Consider the following 12,791-nt stretch of genomic DNA (forward strand, 5'->3'; position numbering starts at 1 on the left):
ACTCAACATATTTTGAAACTAATTGATTTTAGTCAAGCTGGATTCTTGATTTACATGTTTATTTCAGTTCTTCTATAAATCCCAGCAAGGCAACAGTAGCTACAAGACCAGAGTGGCCTGACAAAGGGCTACCAGAATAAAGAGCTAAGAAACATAAATACATAAATAAGCATGTCTAGGCATTTTTGGACAATGTTGTAAAAGCAGTTTAATGCAGAAAACACTGTCTCTGAACTAAGGGAACAAATGAATATCTGTAGGGAAAAAAATCCTCATTAAGTCTCACCTAATTCAACAAATATGTCAACTGAGATTCAACACAAAGTTATAAAACTATACAATTCTTAGGAAAAACCATGAGAAAATTTTCAGGCTCTACAACTAAGTAAAGTGCACATCAAATGCACAATACATATACTATGGGGATAAAGTGATAGGAAAAAATTTGTAAGCTGATTTAAAAATATTTTAAAGCTTCTGTATCTTTTGAAGATTATATTAAAAGGATGAAAAGCAAAATTGCAGGCTAACAGGCAATATTCACAAACCACACATCCAAAAGTAAAGGAAAGCAACTGAATATTATAAAGAAAGGAAGGACTGACAACTATTTAGTAGACAGATTCCTACGTTAGGTTTCCCGGTAGAGATCAATCTCTATGAAATCGGTATTAATCACATAAATAAATAGAGAATTTTAGGCACTATTTGAGGATCAGATGATTATGTTTTTGTTTACTATTAATATTTTTCCTTAACATTTACTATTACTATTCTTTCCTCCCCAAACATGAAGTATATAATAATATAACGTCATAACTTACATGTAGAAGTGATTTCCTTATATTTGTCTTTAAAATGATCCCTATTAGGGGCGCCTGGGTGGCGCAGTCGGTTAAGCGTCCGACTTCAGCCAGGTCACGATCTCGCGGTCCGTGAGTTCGAGCCCCGCGTCGGGCTCTGGGCTGATGGCTCGGAGCCTGGAGCCTGTTTCCGATTCTGTGTCTCCCTCTCTCTCTGCCCCTCCCCCGTTCATGCTCCGTCTCTCTCTGTCCCAAAAATAAATAAACGTTGAAAAAAAAAAAATTTAAAAAATAAAAAAAAAAAATAAAATAAAATAAAATGATCCCTATTAATATTTCAGATTGTGTATAAAACAAACACTAGTTTCTACCTTTTCTCCTCCTTTTGTGGGGTGAATAAAAAGAACTGGAATTGAAAACATCCATCCATGATGGTCTTATGCACTTGAAAACATACAAATGAGACTCAAGAGGAAAGCACTTTATGGGGTGGGGGGGGGGGATGTATGCTTCTTTCTATCTGGTACATGTCTAACATTATATTAACAATCTTGCAGTGCTAATAGTATGTTTGCATAAACAATTTGTACTTCAAACCAGTTTTCCATTTTCTAATGTATATCTCCAATTCTTGAAAATAGCAAGTCTTCCTTAATGAGTGGAGAAATCTTAACTCATAAAGAGAAAGTGTAGGGAGTAAATTTCATATATGCTTACACATCATCATTGAGTCTTTGAAGAAACTGCAATGTCACAAGCCGTATTATCTTATCAGCCTAGGATTCAGACATTAACTAATTAATTGGCTAATCAGAATTAGCCAATCCTCCATTACAATTAGGACAAAAGCATGTGATAGAGCATTCAAGAATCCTTAGCATTCAAACACACATTTAAGACTTCAACATGGGAGTGCACTACTTCATATTGTGGTGAGGGTAACCTGACGTTTGGCAAAATCACCTGTAATGGATAAAGTATTCCAAACTATGCTGTCAGCAAGTGAAATGCCAACATCTTGTGCTCCGTGGAACATAGGTAAAGAAAGATTTTGCTCTAGACTCATTCTGTGTCATGGTTTTGGAGATTATTCCAAAAATGTTAGCAGTTAGCCTCCTTCTGCCCACAATTCTGTAGAAGTTAACCAGTATCATTTTCTTTTAAATATTCAGCTCTATTTGTGACAAATGTATAATCACCTAAGTAACCATGACTTCAATGACTTTGGGAATATAAGAGCTCACAAAATTTCCCTAGCCCATGAGGAGACATAAGCCACCATCTAACCAATCCATCCCTCTAGAAGGCAATCCCATTTCCATTTTCCATTTTCCATTTTCCATTTCCATTTCCATTTCCATTTCCATTTCCATTTCCAAGGCTAATTTTTTTCTTAATGATAGCATAATATATTAAATAAAATGTCCAAAATCTGAAGTCTACAAATTGATGAATTTTTTCCATGTCACTAATTGAGCCACTCACCAAATGTTAAAAACAAAAACAATTCCATATACCAACTTTTCTCCCATCGGCACATCAGATGCAGAATATAGCTCTATTCTGTCATCTGAGCACCAGATTAACTTGCATATTCTTAAGTAATATATGGATAGAACTAATTATGAGTCGAGTCTCCTTTGCTCCAAAACTCTTCAGTGACACTTTCATGTTGTCCAATGCATCAAAAAGTGCTTTTTTTTATTGCTGTATGATTTGCCTATGATATATTATCCTTTAAATGGTGTCTTCTTTCTTATATATATATGTTAGACATAACTGATAGTATTCAGGTCATACCCACAGATATCATAATACACAGATAATTTCTCTATTTGTGATACTGCACTCTGATAGGTACATAATGTCTAGTCAATGTCTTCCTGTAATGTTGGAAATTATTAGAAGAAGATCAACTTCCAGGCGTGACTAAAATGCCAACACTATAATCCCTGAAACTCTTTCCAGGAAAATGCAAAGTAAAAAATTATTTTCATAACACTAAAATGTTATTATCCCTTTTTACTGTACTGATGGTTGCTTCTACTGACGGTGCAAACAACGGGTAGTTTTGAGACTCCTGGCTCCCTACCAAACAGGAAATAAGACAGCAGCACCATAAAAGATGGAGGGTCCTAGATGTCATCATAGGAAGACATTAAACTGACCTCATCCATGGACACACTACATATGGAGCAAATGCTCCTAAGGAACTGACAGTTGGCCTGAATAACTTTCACAAAACAAAGGAAAAAGAAACCATACGGAGAGAGACAGAGACAGAGTAACAATGGCAACCTCCTTTACAAAGTGAACTACAGTGGGGAGGGAAAATACTGAGGGACCCACCCAGAGTCCCTCAAGATGAAGATAAGAAAACAGTTACACATAAGAGAAACTCCGTAAGGCTATCAGGTGATTGTTCAGCAGAAACCCTGAGGACAGGAGAGAGGGGCATGATCTGTTAAAAATGATGAAAGGAATAAATGTAGAATACTCTACCTAGCAAGACAGTCGTTCAGAATAAGTCACATAAGGGACGCCTGGGTTGCTGAGTCGGTTAAGCATCCAACTTTGGCTGGGGTCACGATCTCATGGTTTGTGGGTTCGAGCCTTGCATTGGGCTCTGTGCTGACAGCTAGGAGCTTGGAGCTTACTTTGGATTCTGTGCCTCCACCTCTCTCTGCCAGACCCCACTCGTACTCTGCCTCTCAATAAATAAATAAATAAATAAATAAATAAATAAATAAATAAACAAACAAACAAACAAAAAAAGAAAGAAAGAAAGAAAAAGAAAGAAAACAAAACAAAAACAAAACAAAAAACCCCAACCAACCAACCAAACAACAAACCCCAAAAAGGTCAGATAAAGAGTTGACCAGACAAACAAAATTTAAACGAATTCATCGCTGCTAAAACAGACTTACAAAAATGTTAAAAGGTAATTCTTTAAGCAGAAAAGAAAGGGCTGTAACTAGACTCAACAAAATTATGAAAGCAAAAGTTTCACAGGTAAAAGCAAACAAATAAAAGAGTAATAACAGACCAATTATGTATAAAGCTAATATAAAGGCTAAAATAACAAAAGTAGTAAAAAAAAATTGTATCTAAAAACATAGCCAACAGACATTAAATACAAAGCACAAAATATGATACGATATACATAAAACACGGAGGAGGGGAGTAAAAATTTAGTGCTTCTAGAATTAGTTTTTGAAGGCGTTAAGATGGTGGAGTAGTATGGGGACCCTGAGCTTCTCTTGTCCTGAAACACAGCTAGATAAGCACCAAACCACTCTGAATACCCAGGATATTGATCTGAGGCTTAACGAAACAATCTGCATAGTTTGAGGTACAGGACTTGGAAGGTATGCAGTGTGGTGAGGTGAACTCAGAGAGAGAAGAGCTGCAGAGCTGTGAAACATTAGGAGCCATGTTCATGGAGAGAGGACAGAAAGAGAAAGAGAAAGGGGGAGAGTGCAGCACATTGGGATCATGCAAGAAAAGCACCGCCCCCCCCCCCCAAAGTAGCTGGAGACAGAGAAAGAAAGAGTGAAAATACTTACAGAAGACTGGACAAAAACTATGCCTAAAACCATTGACAGGAAGGAGAGCATTTCAATACCACCAGAAGTCTGCAAATAGTGGAGCACAGAGTCTGAAGGTTCAAAGCTCAGAACCTGGCAGTACTCTGGTGAGGAAACAGGCAGAATTCCCCCGGAGTAGGCAGTGGAGTCTGAGGGCTCTGTTTCCCAGGAGGAGAAGTGGTTTCCCCTGCTTGGAGCACATTTGATAGAGGTCATGCAGCCTCCCCACAGGCAAAAGTCCTAGCAGACCCCAGAGAGCAGCCAGTGTTTACTGATATCGGAAAAAAGATGCTGAAGGTGAGCAAAACCCGGCACCAGTTGTGTGTTTGTGACTTGCCATAAACACATAGCCTCTGCTGCTGTGTGATCATGCAAACGTTTTCAGGGACAGGCCGACACCGGGTCATTGCTGGGCAAGAGCAACCCCAGAGAATCAGAACAGGTCTCTGAAGTGTGGGTTTTTGAAACACAGCCCCATCTGAGATAAAACTCTGGAGGAAGGTGCCACCTGGCAGGCAGACAGCATGGACACGGACAGGATAGAGGCAGGGCACAGATGGAGGCCTGAGACAAAGGAGGGATGCTTGATCGTGGGTGGGTAAGGGGATGGGGGGTCCTGCACCAGAGACTAGGGAGCTAGGTGAAGTAATTTTCACTTCCATCACATGTGCACACACACAGACCGACCTCAGTGAGCTAGGCAGAGCCACCAAGGGCAGAATGGAGCTGTTACACCAAATCCTGCCTATCCATTCACTCTGGGCTCATCCCCCAGAAGATCAACCTGCTTATCACTCTACCGACTATACTGTAGTCGGTACGGGGGAAACTGGATGTAACTTCATTAAGGTTTAAATGTGTTTGTTGGTTTGTTTATTCGTTCATTTTCTTTGCTTCTGTTTTTGCTTAGATTGTTTTATTTTTTCTTTCCCTTTCTTGGATACAGAAAGAATAAATTCTTTTTTATTTTTTAATTAATTAATTAATTAATTAATTAATTTTTAAATATTTTGTTACACTTTTACTTTTCTTTAGCTTATTTTATTGTTACATTATTTAATTTTTTTATTTTTAAATTTTTGTAGCTTTATTTTCCTTTCTCTTTTTTACCTATTCTATCAAGCTTCTCTCAACAAGCAGACGAAAACACACCTAGGATATAGTTTCCTTTACCTGATGTTGTTTTTAATTTTTTAATTTTAATGTTTCATTTTATTAATTTTTCACCCCAAAAGAAAGAACAAGAAGAAATGACAGCCAGAGATCTGAAAAAACTTTTCATTATGTTTATATATTTGTTTTTTCAGAGAGAGAAAGCAATCCAGGGAGGGTCACAGAAAGAGAATCCCAAGCAGGCTCTGCACTGAGAGTTCTGCAACGCAGGGCTTGAACTCATGAACCAGGAGATCATGACCTGAGCCAAAACCAAGAGTCAGATGCTTAACCAAGTGAGCCACCCAGGCGCCTCTATGCCCAGGGATTTAATCAACACAGGTATGAGTGAAATGTCTGAACTAGAAGTTAAAACCATGACTATGCGAATGCAAGCTGGGCTTGAAAAAAAAAAAAGCATAGAAGACACCAGGGAATGCCCTGATGCTGAGACAAAAGAACTAAAATCTAGTCAGGCCAAAGTTTAAAAGGCTATATCCACAATGCAATCTCGAATGGAGGCCATGGTGGCAAGAGGATGGATGAAGCAGATGTGACAGGAGGGAAGGGGGGCGGGGGGGTAGTAGGGAGGAAGGAAGGAAATTAAAAAAGGATGGGTTGCTGGCAGCCGAGCTATCCCAGCCTGAGTGGCAAAGCCCGGGGCTGTGGACAGATTGGTGACCGCAGGGCGGCCCACCGACAGTGAAGCTTCTTGTACTCCCGCTTTTAGGTAATTTGGCCTTAAAACTACCTGGGGTATTGTCTGTTGGGGAATTGCCCTCGGCAGGGCCCCTGGGAAAAGAACCATTAGGGAAGAAAATAAGGTTCCGCAAGATATGGTGCGGCCTTACGTTTAGCCCTTGCCATCCCCTACGGAGACTCCTCCACTTACAGGAAGGATAGCCTCATACCTTTGCCAGCAAAGAGGGCCTGTAAAGGAGACACATATGGATCTGAAAGCCTCACGCCGGCAACTAAGGACTGTATCTCTGGGCACGGGTGACTTCAACCCCTAGGCCCACCTGGCCCCCCCGCCAGGAGACATTCCAGATGATGACTGAACCTAGTCGGTTAAGCTACAGAATGGTTCATTGGTTCCTACGTGCGTTGTCTCTCTGAGAATGTATGAGGCATGGGTTTCTAAGCCTTTTTCAGCCCCTTCCTGGCACCTCGGACCGAGGCAAACACATTGTTCTTCTGGCCTCATGTGGTTAGGAGGTCGTGTCCCTGTAGCTGTTCCACTTGAGGTGTTGAGAAATGGAGGGCCTTTCACGAGAACAGCAAAGCAAATGCTTTGTAGATTATAGATAAATGCAGACGCATAATGGAATGATGTAAGAAATTAAGCTATAATCAAAGGGTATGCGGGAAAGTTAGGGGAAAATCGCCATGTTCTTTCTTAAAGGTTGATGACACACAGGAACTTTTTCAAAATTAGGTAATGTTAGAAAAACATAGATGATGTATGTTACGAGGAAATCACTCGCATATATAATGCCACGTTTGCTACAATAAATCGGCCAGTTCAACACACTGCTGTTGTCTGTGTCCATTTTTATTTTAGTTTAGTTTTTTTTATTTTCTAGTTTTTTATTTTAGTTTTAGTTTTTTATTTTCTAGTTTTTTATTTTACTTTTGTTTCACTTTCACCGACGCCATTCTTCCTTCGGGAACCCCTGGTTGCTGAAGCTGGTCTCCGGCAGTGGATGGTTAGGAGATGGATGAAATAAGTGAAGAGATTGGGAGGTACAAGCTTCTAGTTATGAAATAAAAAAAAGCTGGGGCACGTGGATGGCTCAGTCAGCTGAGCATGAGACTTGGGCTCAGGTCATGATCTCACAGCTTGTGGGTTCGAGCCCTGCATTGAGCTCTGTGCTGACAGCTCAGGGCCTGGAGACTGTTTCAGATTCCGTGTCTCCCTCTCTCTCTGCCCCTCCCCTGCTCATGCTCTGTCTCTCTCTCTCTCTCTCTCTCTCTCTCACAAATAAACACGAAAAAAATTTTTTATAAAATAAAATTAAATTAAAATATAGTAAAATAATTAAAATAAAATAAAATAAAATAAAATAAAATAAAAATAAAAATAAAATAAAATATCCCAGGAATGAAAAGTACAGCAGAACTAGGAAAGGACTCCATTTACATCTGAAACTAACATAACATTGCATGTGAACTTCATGTCAATAAAATAAAATAATAAATAAATAAATTGCTTATAAGTCCCTATATCCTCAAATGTTCTTTTAACCGGTTTTCACATGTTTCTGATTACCTCCTTAATAAATGAGTAAATAAAAGACAGTACTATTCTGTGCTTACAACAATCTATGAACGCATCATTATATATAAGTAAATAAATAAAAGCAGTCTCCACGTAAAAATGACTTAACAAGTAAAAAAGCTTGGTTTTATTAATTGACTAACCCATGAATACACATCCTTTTTCCTTTTTGGTTCTGTGGTTGCATTAGGGCCCTCAGGCTATTATTTGTCTAGGCAGCCACACATGTCAGTTTTTGCACTGAGTTTTTGCACTGAGGTTTGCAATGTTGTTGTGTAGCCTATGCCTATGGAGATGGTTAAGAGTACATAACTAGGAAGGGAAAGAAGGAAAAAGAGAAAATTTATTTCCCACAGGGTCAGAAGAAGTACAGATGGAATTCCTAAAGTTCTTAAAATGTTGCCAACAGCATGATGAGAGTTCAAAGTCCCATAAACTCCACAATTCATAAGGAAGTCAGAATTGAGTGTTTTCTGGTGCAAGAAGCAGCGACCCTCCTGCAGTTAGCCGGTATTCTATCAGCTGTTTATGAGTCTTGTCTGCAGCCAAAGTAACTTGGATACCCTTCTCTGTGCAGGGAAATTCAAGATTTATTACCTAGAGGAGATTTATTACAACAGAGGAGGAGATAAAATAAATGAATAGATAAAGTGACGAGGAATAGGTGGTAATAGGAAGAGGGAAGAAGGGAAACATTCTTTTCCCCTAAAATCCACAAACAAAACCCATGCAAACACACCTAATGACCACCTGATGAAATGCCATGAAACAACAATCTGAGGAAAACAGAGTTATCATTATACATATGTTACTTGGAAAATAATGCTTCTCTCATAGCCCTTCCCAACTTCCAACTGCTAGACTGCTGACTATGTAAGTCTTCCCTCTGCTAGTCTAACTGTATGAGTACTGGTTTTTCTGTGGAGTTGGGGGGCAGTAGGCGGTGGTTGTGTTTTTGAGAGGCACTAACAGTGCTGCAAAAGACAAGACCACCAGTCTTGGAATGTTACAATTCAAAACTGAGAACTATGTACTCCCTATCATCAGTTTTACAGGGTTTTCACAGGCATTCACTCATTCCCCCAACCCACAACTGTCATTGAAGACTGACACCAAGATGTTAAGAGGAGATAAATGGCTTGCTTGTGACGGTGGCTAGTGACAAAATGAAAAAGGAGCAGCAGTACTGTACTTAGTTCCACAAGCCCTCCCTCAAAGCCAAAACTCCAAAAGCCTAAAGGCTACCATGGTACACACGTGAAAACATAATGCTCTACAAGGTTACATAGCTTGATAGAAAGCTTTTATTTTTATTCTTCTCCCTTGCCCTTTTCTTCCTGATAGGGAAGGGCTGATAACCATTCAGGCGAGAGAGAGAGAGACCTAGCAGATACTTAGAGGACTTTCTCAATGCTAAAAAAAGGATCATAGTTTCATTTTCAAGTGCCATATGCGGTAATCCTCCCATGTGGGCATACCACATGACTCGACATGACAGAAGGGTTCACTCACAGAAAAAGTCTCCAAGGCATCAAAGCAAGTTCACTCTGAGGGAGGAAACTGAGCAAAACTAAATAGTAGCACATGTTTTCTACATGTCCTCAACCTCACTGATCATCCCGCATACAGTCCTTCCATCAACTGTCAGTTCCATTCACTGTTAAGGTACATAATGGAGCGTCGCATAGATAAACAAACTTACCAGGATCATAAAAGTAAAGGAAGGAAGGAAGGAAGCATAGCACTATCAGGATTAGAACTCTTACTGTGGCTCAAGTCAATTCCAGTGATGGGAGTGCTGGAAAAGGAACAAGACTACATTTAACTTTATCTGTTGTTTGACACTCCTGGTTTCTCACATAAACCACCTGAAAAAGTATGTGTTCTACACATCTAGCTTTCTTTCTGCCCAGCCACTGTAAAGACAGAGTTTGTGCACTCTGAACCTTAACACAGGAAGAAACAAAGAAAAACCGAAAAACCAAAAAACAAGTAAAACAAAAACCTAAAAGTGGATGCATAGCCATTTTACATTTTACATTGGGCCTTCTTAAAAGGGAATGAAAATATTAAAGATCTTACTCTACCAATGGCAAAAGTGTTGGAAATTTTGGTGGCAAAGGTATTGCTACTGGCATCTTTTCTATGTGCTATACTAAATGACCAGCATGTCTTTAGGTTGGTGATCACACCAAAATGACCAACTTTGAACCCGCCAGTCATTATACACACAGTGCCTAGAGAAAAAGAAAGACAAAATGGGTATGGGTCATTTTAAATTAACAAACAGAGTTCACTAGGAAAATATAAAGATGGGGGAGCATAATTCTAATGCATTCAAAAAACCTGGGTAGAGCACAGTAATAACGTAAATGTGCAGTCTATGGCACAGGCCACGTTGCCCAGGAGACAAACTAATACATTAATGTTTTATTTAGCACAGAACAAGCATGCTTTTAAGAAACCCCCCCTCTCCCAAAATCGTCACCAATAAAGTGTCAACCACAAACCCATATGCATGCCCTTTTATAAATAGACACACGATACCAAGTTAGAAGTCCCTTTTAATTAACAACAACAAAAAAAAAAAGTCTAGTAACGTAAGAGACTCCAGAACAATTTGGAAATTGTGCATGCACCATTGGAGTACGATACAAACACAATACATTTGTCAATCAATCCCTGGGGAAATGATGGATATGGGGGAAGCGGCGGGGGGGGGGGGGGGCGGGGAGACAATTCAATCTAAAGATTTTAAGAATGAGACTCTAAAATGGAAGAAAAATATAATGCACTGATATTATAACACAAAGACATCAACTGATCCAAAACGCAGATGGCAACAGAAATCCAAGGCTGGCTGAACCTATGTGAGTTCTGGTATGAGAGAGGCCACAGAAATAAAAAGGATGGAAGGTCTTCGCCTCCCACTGGCAAGACTACTGAAAATCAAAGAAATACCAATTGATGATACATTATGTAACTGATTTTATAAAAGTTCTTGTATTACATTTTTTCCATATAGTATGGATAACTCCTCATGCTCAAGTAAGTCAGGAGAACTAAGGTGCCCAAAGAATATCTAAAAGCTAAGAACAGGAGGTGGATCCAACATGGCGGAGAAGCAGGAAGACTTGAAGTTCCCTCATCCCTCAAACACAGCAGTGTTGAGGGCAAAGGACTTTGAATTCCAAGAGTCCGGGCTACAGAGTGACAAAGACATTTCCAAGGACCTGGCAGGGATAGATACATGACTATGAACTGGGAGAGATAAAATGGTCTGTGTAGCCATGGATGGGAGGGATCCCCTTCTGCAGAGAGACAAAAGGAAGAGGAAGAGAGGCTGGGAGAGTGTAAGACTGCACCTGGGCAAGAGAAAAACCACCGACCAGGACGGGCAAAGATCCAATTTCTAACTGTGGGGCTTTCTCTGGCCTGGGGCCAGCTGCCCTTTTGTGCACGTGGGGAGAAGGGGATTCAGTCTCAGCCTCACTACCTGGTTCAGAGACTCAGTCTGCAGTGGGAGAAAGCAATCCCCTTCTTGGAGTGCTGTGGGAAGAAGGTTTATAACCGTTCAGAGGAAAATGACTTCCTGCACCCGCCAGCCAGAGGCAATATATCAGTGGCACAGACTGGCGCTTCCTTGGAACTGGGGCGCATGCAGGGGGACCCTTTAAGACATCAAGGTTTAAGTCCCAGTCAAGTACCAAGGAGATGTGGGAGTCAGCGGAGTGGGACAAACCGCACACAGCATTGAGGCAATGCAGAGTGGCTCTTCCCTGGAACCCACGTGTGTGGAGTGGCACCCCTTAAGACATCAGTGTTTAAATCCCAGCTGAACGCCAGGGAGGTATGGGAGTTGGCAGAGCAGGACAAACAGCCTGGTTCACGCACATGGCACTGCAAGGACGGCCTAACAGACTGGTTTGGGACACTCACTCCGTGGAGGAGAGACTGGGGTGTCGTCCTTTTTCTCCCCATCACCGATAAGGTGGGGCTTCAGGGAACAGACAGTGGCCGCCCACAGTGGAGGCGAGACCCACCGACACCAAACCACACACCTCCGTGCCTGGTAACTGCGTCATCTACCAGAGCAGGATTGGCATTGACCAAGCACACAGCCCCTCCTCCAGACCAGCACTGCCACCAGTTCCAAGGCACCCAATGGTTTTGCATTTCCTGATTTAATTTTTGGACATTTCTTATTATACATGTATTTTTTTCTTCCTTTTCTCCTTCTTATTTCTTCCCACCTCCAGTCTGATTATTGTTGGTATGTTTCAGCAGACATATTTAATCTATTCTCTTATGCCTATTCTATATGTCCTTCTTTATTTTCTTCTCTCTCTCTCTGGATTAAGCCCTAGAGTTTCTCTGCCTGCTCAATTTTCTTTTCTTTTCTTTTTTCCCTGCCTCTCATTTCTCTTTGTATGGGTAAGGCCTCTTCTACCAACACCACCCCCACCCCAATGATTTGCTAGAACTGGTGTTTTGGGTGTTGTTTTTTTTTTTAAGTTCTCTTTGTTTGTTTCCTTTTCCAGGGGTACATCAATGAAGAAATCAAAGCCTGGTGCGGGGTCCAAAACATCATTATGAGTAGGGAGATAAAGCAACCAGAGTCACAACAACAGAGTGCACTTAACAGCTCTCCAAAAAACACCTCCTGAAGGGCCACACCCTGGACAGTACATGACCCCTCTTGAATACAGTAGTGCTCACAGGTGCAGGAGACACATAACAAGCTTTTAAAACCCTTAATGAACAGAAAACTAGCCAAAATAATGAACCAGAAGAATTCTCCTCAAAAGAAATTCCAGGAAGAAATGACAGCCAAAGAATTGATCAAAACAGACATAAGCAATATAACTGAACAAGAATTTAGAATAACAGTCATATGATTAATCGCCGGGCTTGAAAAAAAGCATACAGGACAGCAGAGAATCTATTGCTGCAGAGACCAAGGAACTA

At 40.5% G+C, this 12,791-nt stretch overlaps 1 long non-coding RNA gene across 2 annotated transcripts in view; it reads right to left on the bottom strand.

Moving 5' to 3' along the window:
• LOC147571173 (uncharacterized) overlaps positions 1–12,791 on the bottom strand; it is a 265,869-nt gene that overhangs the window by 16,856 nt on the left and 236,222 nt on the right. The gene's annotated exons all lie outside the window — the stretch shown is intronic.

This window comes from Puma concolor, unplaced genomic scaffold, assembly GCF_028749965.1.
Source record: "Puma concolor isolate L17-30 unplaced genomic scaffold, mPumCon1.1.hap2 unalloc_scaffold_5, whole genome shotgun sequence".
In the NCBI taxonomy this organism is placed as follows: Eukaryota; Metazoa; Chordata; class Mammalia; order Carnivora; family Felidae; genus Puma; species Puma concolor.